We start from the raw sequence: 9,414 nt of genomic DNA, 5'->3' as shown, positions 1-9,414 counted from the left end.
TTGGTTTAGAAAGATATTATCATAAATCAGGTGCTGGGGCTCATGCCTATAATCCTAGCTACTCAGGAGGTTGAGATCTGAGGATTGCAGTTCAAAGCCAGCCTAGGCAGTAAAGTCCGGGAGACTCATCTCCGATTTACCACCTGAAAACTGGAAGTTGCACTGTGGCTCAAGTGGTAGAGCTCTCGCCTTGAGTTAAAGAGCTGAAGGACAGCGCCTAGGTCCAGAGTTCAAGCCCCTCCCCCCCCAAGAAAATCTGTTTTTTACATTTTTTTAAGTGTAACTATCTTTCGGAAATGCATATTCAATACATAGTCTCACCTAACCGCAACATGAGGAGATGTACAATCCTATTGATTCTTCTCTGGGATATGTTAACAATTCCCCCAAACCAGGCTTAGGATTGGCTCAAGTTGTAGAGGAAGGCTTGGAGTTCAAAACTCCAGTAGCCAAGAAAAAAAAATTTTTTTTAAAAAATTTTTGTAGGTCATGGGGCTGGGAAGATGGCTCAGTGGTAGAGCGCTTGCCTTGCATGCCTGAGGCCCTGGGTTCGATTCCTCAGCACCATATAAGCAAAATGAAAAAAGCCGGAGGTGGCGCTGTAGCGTGGGGCCTGATCTCTGGGCCTGGGCACTGTCCCTCAGCTCTTCAGCTAGAGGCTAGTGCTCTACCACTTGAGCCACAGCACCACTTCCGGCTTTTTCTGCTTATGTGGTGCTGAGGAATCGAACCTAGGGCCTCATGCATGCAAGGCAAGCACTCTACCACTGAGTACCTTCCCAGCCCCGGAAAAAAAAAATTATTAAAACCAGTGACATTCATATCTGAAAATTTTATTAACAGAGAACTGAATTGTAAACTTTGAACAAAAATTGAGTGAAATAATAGGAAGGAAAAGAGAAAGTCACACACCGCGCGCGCGCGCGCACACACACACACACACACACACACACACACACACTTACACTTGTTATACTGGGGATTGAACTCATGGGGTTGTACCTGCTAGGTAACGCCTTCTACCCCAGGCCTTATTTAGTATTTACATAATGATTACATAATGATGTTACAAGGTGATAGTTGCTTTCATAGCTTTATTTTCTTACTATTCATTCCATATTCCCTTTGTTCCCTGCCGGAATCTCAGCTGTTTATAGACTTCTGATCTGACTCTTTTTCTCTGAAGGATTTGCCTCCTCAGCGCTAGCACACACAGTCTTTCAGGATCACCTTTGAGCGGGGCCATCATGTGTCAGCCATCCTCTCCTGTGGTGCTAGCATATGGTGCAGAACCATCTGGAACCAGGTTGTAGATGGAACTCCCCATGGAGGCAGTACAGCAGGAGCAGGGCCAAAGGAAAACTACCTGCTCAGGTAACTTACTCATGCTCTCCCCTCCAGCCATGCTTGAGCTCCTTGTTCTTTGTTGGTAGACAGTACTAGAGTTTGAAGTCAGGGTTGCTAGGCAAATACTCTATACCATTTGAGCCATACCTCTAAGCCTCTTGTCTTATTGTGTTAAGAGGTAGGGTCTGGCAGGTCAGACTAATTTCAAATTCCATGTGTAGCTCTGGCTGGTATAGAACTTCAGATCTTCCTGCCTTAGCCCATCAAGGCCTGAGATCACAAGCATGTGCTACTGTTCTCAGCTAAGCCTCTTTTCTTCTCCTCCTCCTTCCTTCTCCTCTTTCCTCTTCCTCCTTCTCCTCTTCCTCCTCCTTTTTCTTCCTCCTCCTCCTTTTTCTCCTCTCTTCTCTTTCTCTTCCTTCTCCTCCTTCTTCTTGTATCAGTTTGAAGTCAGGACTTCATACTTGCATGCTCACTTAGACAACATTATCATTTTCAGCCATGCCTCCAGCCCAGCTTTCTACTGATTTTTTTTTTTTTTTGGATCCGGTCATGGGGCCTGAACTCTGGGCCTGGGTGCTGTCCCTCAGCTCTTCAGCTCAAGGCTAGCACTCTACCACTTGAACCATAGCGCCACTTCCAGCTGTTTTCTTTTTGCTTATGTGGTGCTGAGGAATCGAACCCAGGGCCTCATGCATGCAAGGCAAGCACTCTACCACTGAGTCACCTTCCTAGCCCTCTACTGATTATTTTTAGAGGTAGAGTCTTGTGGACTTTTCTCTTCGGGCAGCTCTGACCCTTCCTTGATCCTCCAGATCTCAGCCCAAGTAGCTAGGATTATAAGCGTGAACCACAGGAGCCTCATATATACCATTTTCATCTGAAGAGAGATTGCTGCATGGCTTGGTGGTCGAGATATCACCTGACCCATGGTGAGAAGCTCAGGTCACACAGTTACTTAATATCTTGTGGTTAGGCTTTCAACTTCTTCTTTTTTTTAATTCTTTAAACAGTATTGGGGCTTGAATTCAGGGTAACTTGCTAGGCAGGCTCTCACCAGGGCTCAAAAGCAAGAAAAAGGATATTTACTTCAAAATCCTAGAGATCTGTTCTGCGACTTACCTTCTCATGTTGGAGAGTCTGTAGGAGCCTTTGGTTGGAATAGCCTTCAGTCTGATATCTCCAAGTGCAGAGCAGCCAGAGAGTAGCTGCTATGTTCGGGGCATTGCACCCTCACATGTTTCTCTGAGGTAGGAGGCCTGTTAGAGTATATCAGACTTTGCCAGAAAGCTGTGCAGACCTAGAGGTACAGAGAACAAAGAAAGGTCTATTGCGGGCTGAGAAGGTGGCTAGGTGGTAGAGCGCTTGCCTTGCATGCATGAGGCCCTGGGTTCGATTCCTCAGCACCACATAAGCAAAAAGAAAAAAAGCCGGAAGTGGTGCTGTGGCTCAAGTGGTAGAGCGCTAGCCTTGAGCTGAAGAGCTGAGGGACAGCGCCCAGGCCCAGAGTTCAGGCCCCAGCACCGACCAAAAAAAAAAAGGTCTATTGCCAGCAAAGGGACCCAAAAGACCCCTTCTCACGAGAAGAGTGAGAAGAAGTGCCGGCTATTGTCTGTATATAACCTAGGAGGTTTAGGAGGAGTTAGAAGTGGCTTGGAGGCAGAGACCCTGGTGTGGACGTGAGGATCAGCGGCTTCATCATGTTGGACTAGGATTTATGGCTGCTGTCCAAATAGTAGATGATAAAGGGCCCTGCAGCTGCCCAGACCTGAAGGTCACTCTAAGGGGCTCTTGTTGCCTTCTATGGTGGTAGCTGCCCCAGAAAAGTGCCATCCCAAGGTAAAGGGGGTTGGAAGTTGATTATTTACTGCCTTTACTACATGGGCCTAGCGTTGCCTAGGAAAGGAGCATGCTAAGCTGTGGAAAGGGGAAGGAGCATGCTAAGTTATGGGAAGGAGCTCATTGGGCTAACAAGGCCCATGTACTCTTGTGGGGTTTCCTTCCCACCCTTAATTTGGCCTGTTTCCCCATGGCATCTATTTCTGGTTTGTCAGAGTTCATCAGCACAAAACCAACCAATCAGCCACCAGCCAACCAATCAACCAACTAATCAACCAGCCAACCAGCTAGTCATCTAACCAACTAACCAACCAGCCAACCAACACCAATCAATCAACAAACCAGCCAACTAATCAACCAACAAATCAAAAAACAAATCCCACAAGGGAAAGCAATAATATACCTAGTCAACAACTGAACATCAAACACCACCATCACTACTACAACTAGTCAAGATTAGTGTCATTATTTTATTAAATTCATTGTAATTCAGTCATCATTCTCCAAGATCTAGTTGCCTTATGTAAAGACAGAACATGTGGGTTAAGTAGGAATGTAATAGCTTGTAACACCTTAGCATACCCCCCACTTTTTTTTTTTGGTGTCAGTCCTGGGGGTTGAACTCAGAGCCTGGACAATGTCCTTAAGCTCCTTTTGCTCAAGGCTAGCGCTCTACCACTTGAGCCACAGCGCCACTTCTGGCTTTTTCTGTTTATGTGGTACTAAGGAACTGAACCCAGGGCTTCATGCATGCTATGCAAGCACTCTACTTCTAAGCCACATTCCTAGCCTCTCTTCCTCATTTTTTGGTCACCCCTTACCTTTATTTTATTGGCTGGCAAGTTTTGGTTCATCTGCTTATCCTGCATCTGCAAGTTTTATAGGCTGAAATTCCTTGAGTTGCTGCTTCTCTACTACCTCATATTAGGACCATAACTTGAGCTGAAGTAAAGAATTAAGCGCAAGCTGCGTGCTGGTGGCTTACGTCTGTAATACTAGCTACTCAGGAGGCTGAGCTCTGAGGCTAGTGGTTCAAAGCCATCCTGGGCAGGCAACAGGAACAACCAAAGTCCTTGAGACCGTTATCTTCAATTAACAACCAAAAACCAGAAGTGGAATCATGACTCAAAGTGGTAGAGCAAAAAAGCTCAGGGATGAAAGTAAAAAAGGTGCCCAAAAGACCACACCGACGAAATGTCAGGGGCACAAGATTTATTGTTGGCAGAGCTAACCAGACAAGCTCTCCTGAGGAAAAGAGAAAAATGGAGCCCACCGGCGGCTCGGAGGACCCCTTTTATATCCTCGGGGGCCGGAAGTGGGAGGTGCCTCACCTACTGTGCGGGCGCTGTCATCCAGGGCGGAGATTCATCTGCGAGGCAGCGGCGTTTCCTTACCAGGGACAGTGCCCATGTCTAGAGTTCAAGCCCATGACTGACAAAAAGAAAAAAAAGAAAAGAACTTATTTTCTCTTCTCTCCTCTCTTCCTCCTCCTCTCCTTTCATCTCTCCTTTTCTCTTTCTTTCTTGCCTGTACTGTGGTTTGAATTGAAGCTTTAAGCTTGCTAGAGAGGGTCTTGTGTTTTTGTCCAGGGCTAGCCTTACCCCAGGATCCTATAGCTAGGATGACAGACAGCACCATGTCCAGCTTACTGAGATGGGTGTCTGGTAACTTTTTGCCTTGATGGGCCCCAAATCACAATACTCTTGATCTTTTTCTCTCAAGTAGCTGAGATTACAGGTGTAAGCCACTTGCCTGGCTTCTTCTCCTCCCCCCGCCCAGCCCCCCCCCCCTTTTTTTTTTTGCCAATCCTGGAGCTTGATCTTGGAGCTTGGGCGCTGTCCCTAAGCTCCTTTTTGCTCAAGGCTAGCACTCGACCACTTGGGCCACAGTGCCACTTCAAGCTTTTTCTGTTATTAACTGGAGATAAGAGCCTCCTGGGGAGCTGAGCACTGGTAGCTCACACTTGTAATCCTAGCTACTCAGGAGGCTGAGATCTGAGGATCACAAGCCAGCCCAGGCAGGAAAGTCCATGAGACTCTTATCTCCAAATAACCACCAGAAAACCAGAAGTGGTGCTGTGGCTCAAGTGGTAGAGTGCTAGCCTTGAGCTGAAAAGCGCCCAGGCCCAGAGTTCAAGATCCACAACCAACCAAAAAAAAAAAAAAGCCTCATTGGGGGGGGGGGGTGGCTTAGTGGTAGAGTGCTTGCCTAGCATGCATCAAACCTAGGGTTTAATTCCTCAGAACCACATAAACAGAAAAAGCTGGAAGTGGCGTTGTGGCTCAAGTGGTACAGTGCTAGCCTTGAGCAAAAGAAGCTCAGAGACAGTTTCCAGGCCCTGAGTTCAAGCCCAGGGCTCACACACACACTTTCCTGCAGGGGCTGGCTTCAAACCATGTTCCTCAGATCTCAGCCTCTTAAGTAACTAGGATTATAGGCATGAACCACCAGTGGCTGGCCCTGTTTCCTTTTTTTTCATTTTGTTTTTGTCGATTGTGGGGCTTGAACTCTGTGGCTGGGTGCTGTTCCTCAATTCTTCAGCTCAAGGCAAGCACTCTACCACTTGAGCCACAGCACCTCTTCCAGTTTTCTGGTGGCTAATAGGAGATAAGAGTCTCATGGAATAAGCCGGGCGCTGGTGGCTCACGCCTGTAATTCTAGCTACTCAGGAGGCTGAGATCTGAGGATCGCGGTTCAAAGCTAGCCCGGGCAAGAAAGATCGTGAGACTCCTATCTCCAATAAACCACCAGAAAACCGGAAGTGGCGCTGTAGCTCAAGTGGTAGAGCGCTCGCCTTGAGCTGAAGAGCTGAGGGACAGCGTCCAGGCCCAGAGTTCAAGCCTCACGACAAAAAAAAAAAAAAAAAAAGAGTCTCATGGAGGGCTGGGAAGGTGGCTTAGTGGTAGAGCACTTGCTTTGCATTCATGAGGCCCTGGGTTCGATTCCTCAGCACCACATAAGCAGAAAAAAAAAGCCAGAAGTGGCGCTGTGGCTCAAGTGATAGAATGCTAGCCTTGAGCTGAAGAACTGAGGGACAGTGCCCAGGCCCAGAGTTCAGGCCCCACGACCGGGCCCCTCTCCCCCTCCCCAAAAAAAAAGAGTCTCATGGACTTTCCTGCCCAGGCTGGCTTTGAACCATGATCCTCAGATCTCAGCCTCCTAAGTAGCTAGGATCACAGGCATGAAACACTGGTGCCCCGCCTTGTTTCTCTTTTTTGAGATATATCCTTTTTTTATCTTTTTTGTCATTGGGGGCTTAAACTCTGGGCCTGGACACTGTCCCTCAGCTCTTCAGTTTTCTGGTGGTTTATTGGACTTTTGTGCCCTGGCTGGCTTTGAACTGTGATCCTCAGATCTCTGTATCCTGGGTAGCTAGGATTACAGGTGTGAGCCACTGGTGCCTGGCTATATTCTTGCTATATAGCCCAAGCTGGCCTCCAATTCTCCATCCTATTGTCTCAGTCTTCCTGGAATACAGGCATTACAGTCTGTACCACCATACCTGGCTGTTTTTTTTTTGTCGTGGGTCTTGAACTCTGGGCCTGAGTGCTGTTCTGGAGCTCTTTGTCTCAAGGTGAATGCTCTACCACTTGAGCCACAGAGCCACTGCTGGTTTTCTGTTGATTAATTGGAGATGAGAGTCTCACGGACTTTCCTGCTCAGGCAGGATCCTCAGACCTCAGTCTCCTGAGTAGCTAGGTGTGAGCCACCAGCGCCCAGCTGTTTGTCATTTCTTTCAGTAGAGCCTCTGATGCTATCAGAAGAATCTGTTCCACACCATATCCTGATAGTCATTATTATTACCGTAACAGTCAACAGTCAAGTGGAACAACCACTTGGGCCCCCAAAGCACTTGTTAGGTGGCTAGGTCACATAAATTACTGTAGGTGATAATTTAATTATGATGCAGAAGCTCTATGCCATGAATTGATGATAGTATCACATTTCTCATTCAAATCCAGTGACAAATCCAAGCCAGTTACCTAATCTCATCTTTTGGAGTTTATTTCCTAATACTGATTTCTGCATCAGCCTGTCTACTCAATGTAATAGAAACTACAGCAGTTATTGACAGAGAAAATTTAGCATAGAGAATTGTTGACTAAGTATAAAATGGTTAACTAGAAGATAACTGTAAGGTCCGGGTGCTGGTGGCTCAAGACTGTAATCCTAGCTACTCAGGAGGCTGAGAGTTGAGTATCACAGTTTGAAGCCAGCCTGGGCAGGAAAGTCTAGCACACTTTTTTTTGGTCAGTCATGGGGCCTGAACTCTGGGCCTAAGCCCTATCCCTCAGCTCTTCAGCTAAAGGCTAGTACTCTACTGCTTGAGCCACAGCTCCACTTCCAGATTTTTCTGCTTATGTGGTGCTGAGGAATCAAACCCAGGGCCTCATGCATGCAAGGCAAGCACTCTTCCACTGAGCCACCTTCCCAGCCCCTTAAATTTCAGATTTTTATGATTTTTTGTTTTGTTTTTGGTCAGTTGTGGGGCCTGAACTCTGGGCCTGAGCACTGTCCTTCAGCTCTTCAGCTCAAGGCTAGCACCCTACCATTTGAGCCACAGCACCACTTCCCTGAGCCACAGCACCACTTCCCTGGCAGACTTTTATCTCAAATTAACCACCAGAAAACCAGAAGTGGTGCTGTGGTTCAAAGTGGTAGAGTGCTAGCCTTGAGAAAAAAATCTCAGGGATAGCACCCAGGCCGCCCTGAGTTCAGTCCCATGACTGACATATAAAATAAAATAAAAATAGATAATTGTAAGGGTAAAACATTCTCTATCCTGGAGGCACTGCTGACACAGCAAGAAGCATCTGTAACCCCAGGAACTTGGGAAACAAGGGAAAGGGCTTGAAATTACTAAACTATGAAACCCAGAGGGGCCTCACAGAACTTACACTCATACCTCTAAATCTGGAGCTGGTGTCTAGTGACTCAAGCTTGCAGGAGAAACCCAAACCTCTAAGGGGCAGATCCTGTCCAGCTGGCTGCTGGTATCTCTGAGGTGGGAACTGTGACCAGTTCTGTAGTTAATGGGAAGAAAGAAAAAGACAAAATTTCCAAGTGGACTTGATGGCAGATCAGAAAGAACCTGCTGGGGCCCGAGGAAACCCTTGTTTACTACTAGCAGGCATGTGAAGCAAACTGGAGGAGCAAGTCCCTTCTTACATTGGCCTCACTATCGCCCTCTCCTGGCCTTTATTGGCAGAGCGAGCCTCACTTGCACTTTTCCAGACACTTGAATGAGCAGCTGGCATTCTGACTGTAGGAGCAATATGGATGAACCTTGAGGACATGCTAAGTGAAATAAACCAGACAGAAAAGCACAAATATTGCTTGATACCACTTGGATGGGTACCTAGAGTAGTCACATTTGTAGATACAAAGTAGAGGAATGGTTGCCAGAGATGAGAGCAAGCAGGGGATGAGAAGTCATTTCTGAATACATATGAAATTTCAGTTTGAAAAGATGAAAAGTTTGGGAGATGGATAGTGTCAATTGTTGTACAAGTTTAATACTACAAACACTACATTTAAAAGCAGTCAAGGTCGGGTGCTGGTGGCTCATGCCTGTAATCCTAGCTACTCAGGAGGCTGAGATCTGAGCATCAAGGTTCAAAGCCAGTCCAGGCACAAAAGTCCGAGAGACGATTATCTCCAATAAACCACCAGAAAACTGGAAGTGGTGCTGTGGCTCAAGTGGTAGAGCACTAGCCTTGAGCTGAAGAGCTGAGGGACAGCACCCAGGCCCCAGAATTCAAGCTCCATGACTGGGAAAAAAAAAAGACAAAATGGTGAACTTTATGTAATATATATTTTAACACCTCTCTGCAAAGCCTTGGGCTGATTAAGACTTAAAATATCGTTTAGGCCTCAGGCTTTCACCAGCAGGAAGCAGGCAATAATAGCATAGCATTCCCTACAAACCCCATCTCACACCAGGCCAAGAAGGACAATCAACAAGAGGAACTTCATAGAGGGCAGGTCCATGAACCATGGGAACAAAAGACAAAGGAGTCCTTCCTGTAACAACTTCAGAGTCTAATCAAGGAACTTCCCCTGGCCCCTGGGAAGGGGTGGCTCTGCCTAGCTACCGGGAAACTGGAAGGACTGAGTCTTCTTCCTACTTTTCTTTTCCTTTTTTTTTTTTTTGTTTTTGGTGCCAGTCTCAGGGCTTGAACTCAGGGCCTGAATGCTGTCCCTGAGCTTTTTTGCTGAAGGCAAGCA

This window comes from Dipodomys spectabilis, unplaced genomic scaffold (genome assembly GCF_019054845.1).
Source record: "Dipodomys spectabilis isolate Male_0828 unplaced genomic scaffold, ASM1905484v1 ptg000118l, whole genome shotgun sequence".
In the NCBI taxonomy this organism is placed as follows: domain Eukaryota; kingdom Metazoa; phylum Chordata; class Mammalia; order Rodentia; family Heteromyidae; genus Dipodomys; species Dipodomys spectabilis.
This window is presented reverse-complemented; position numbering follows the sequence as displayed.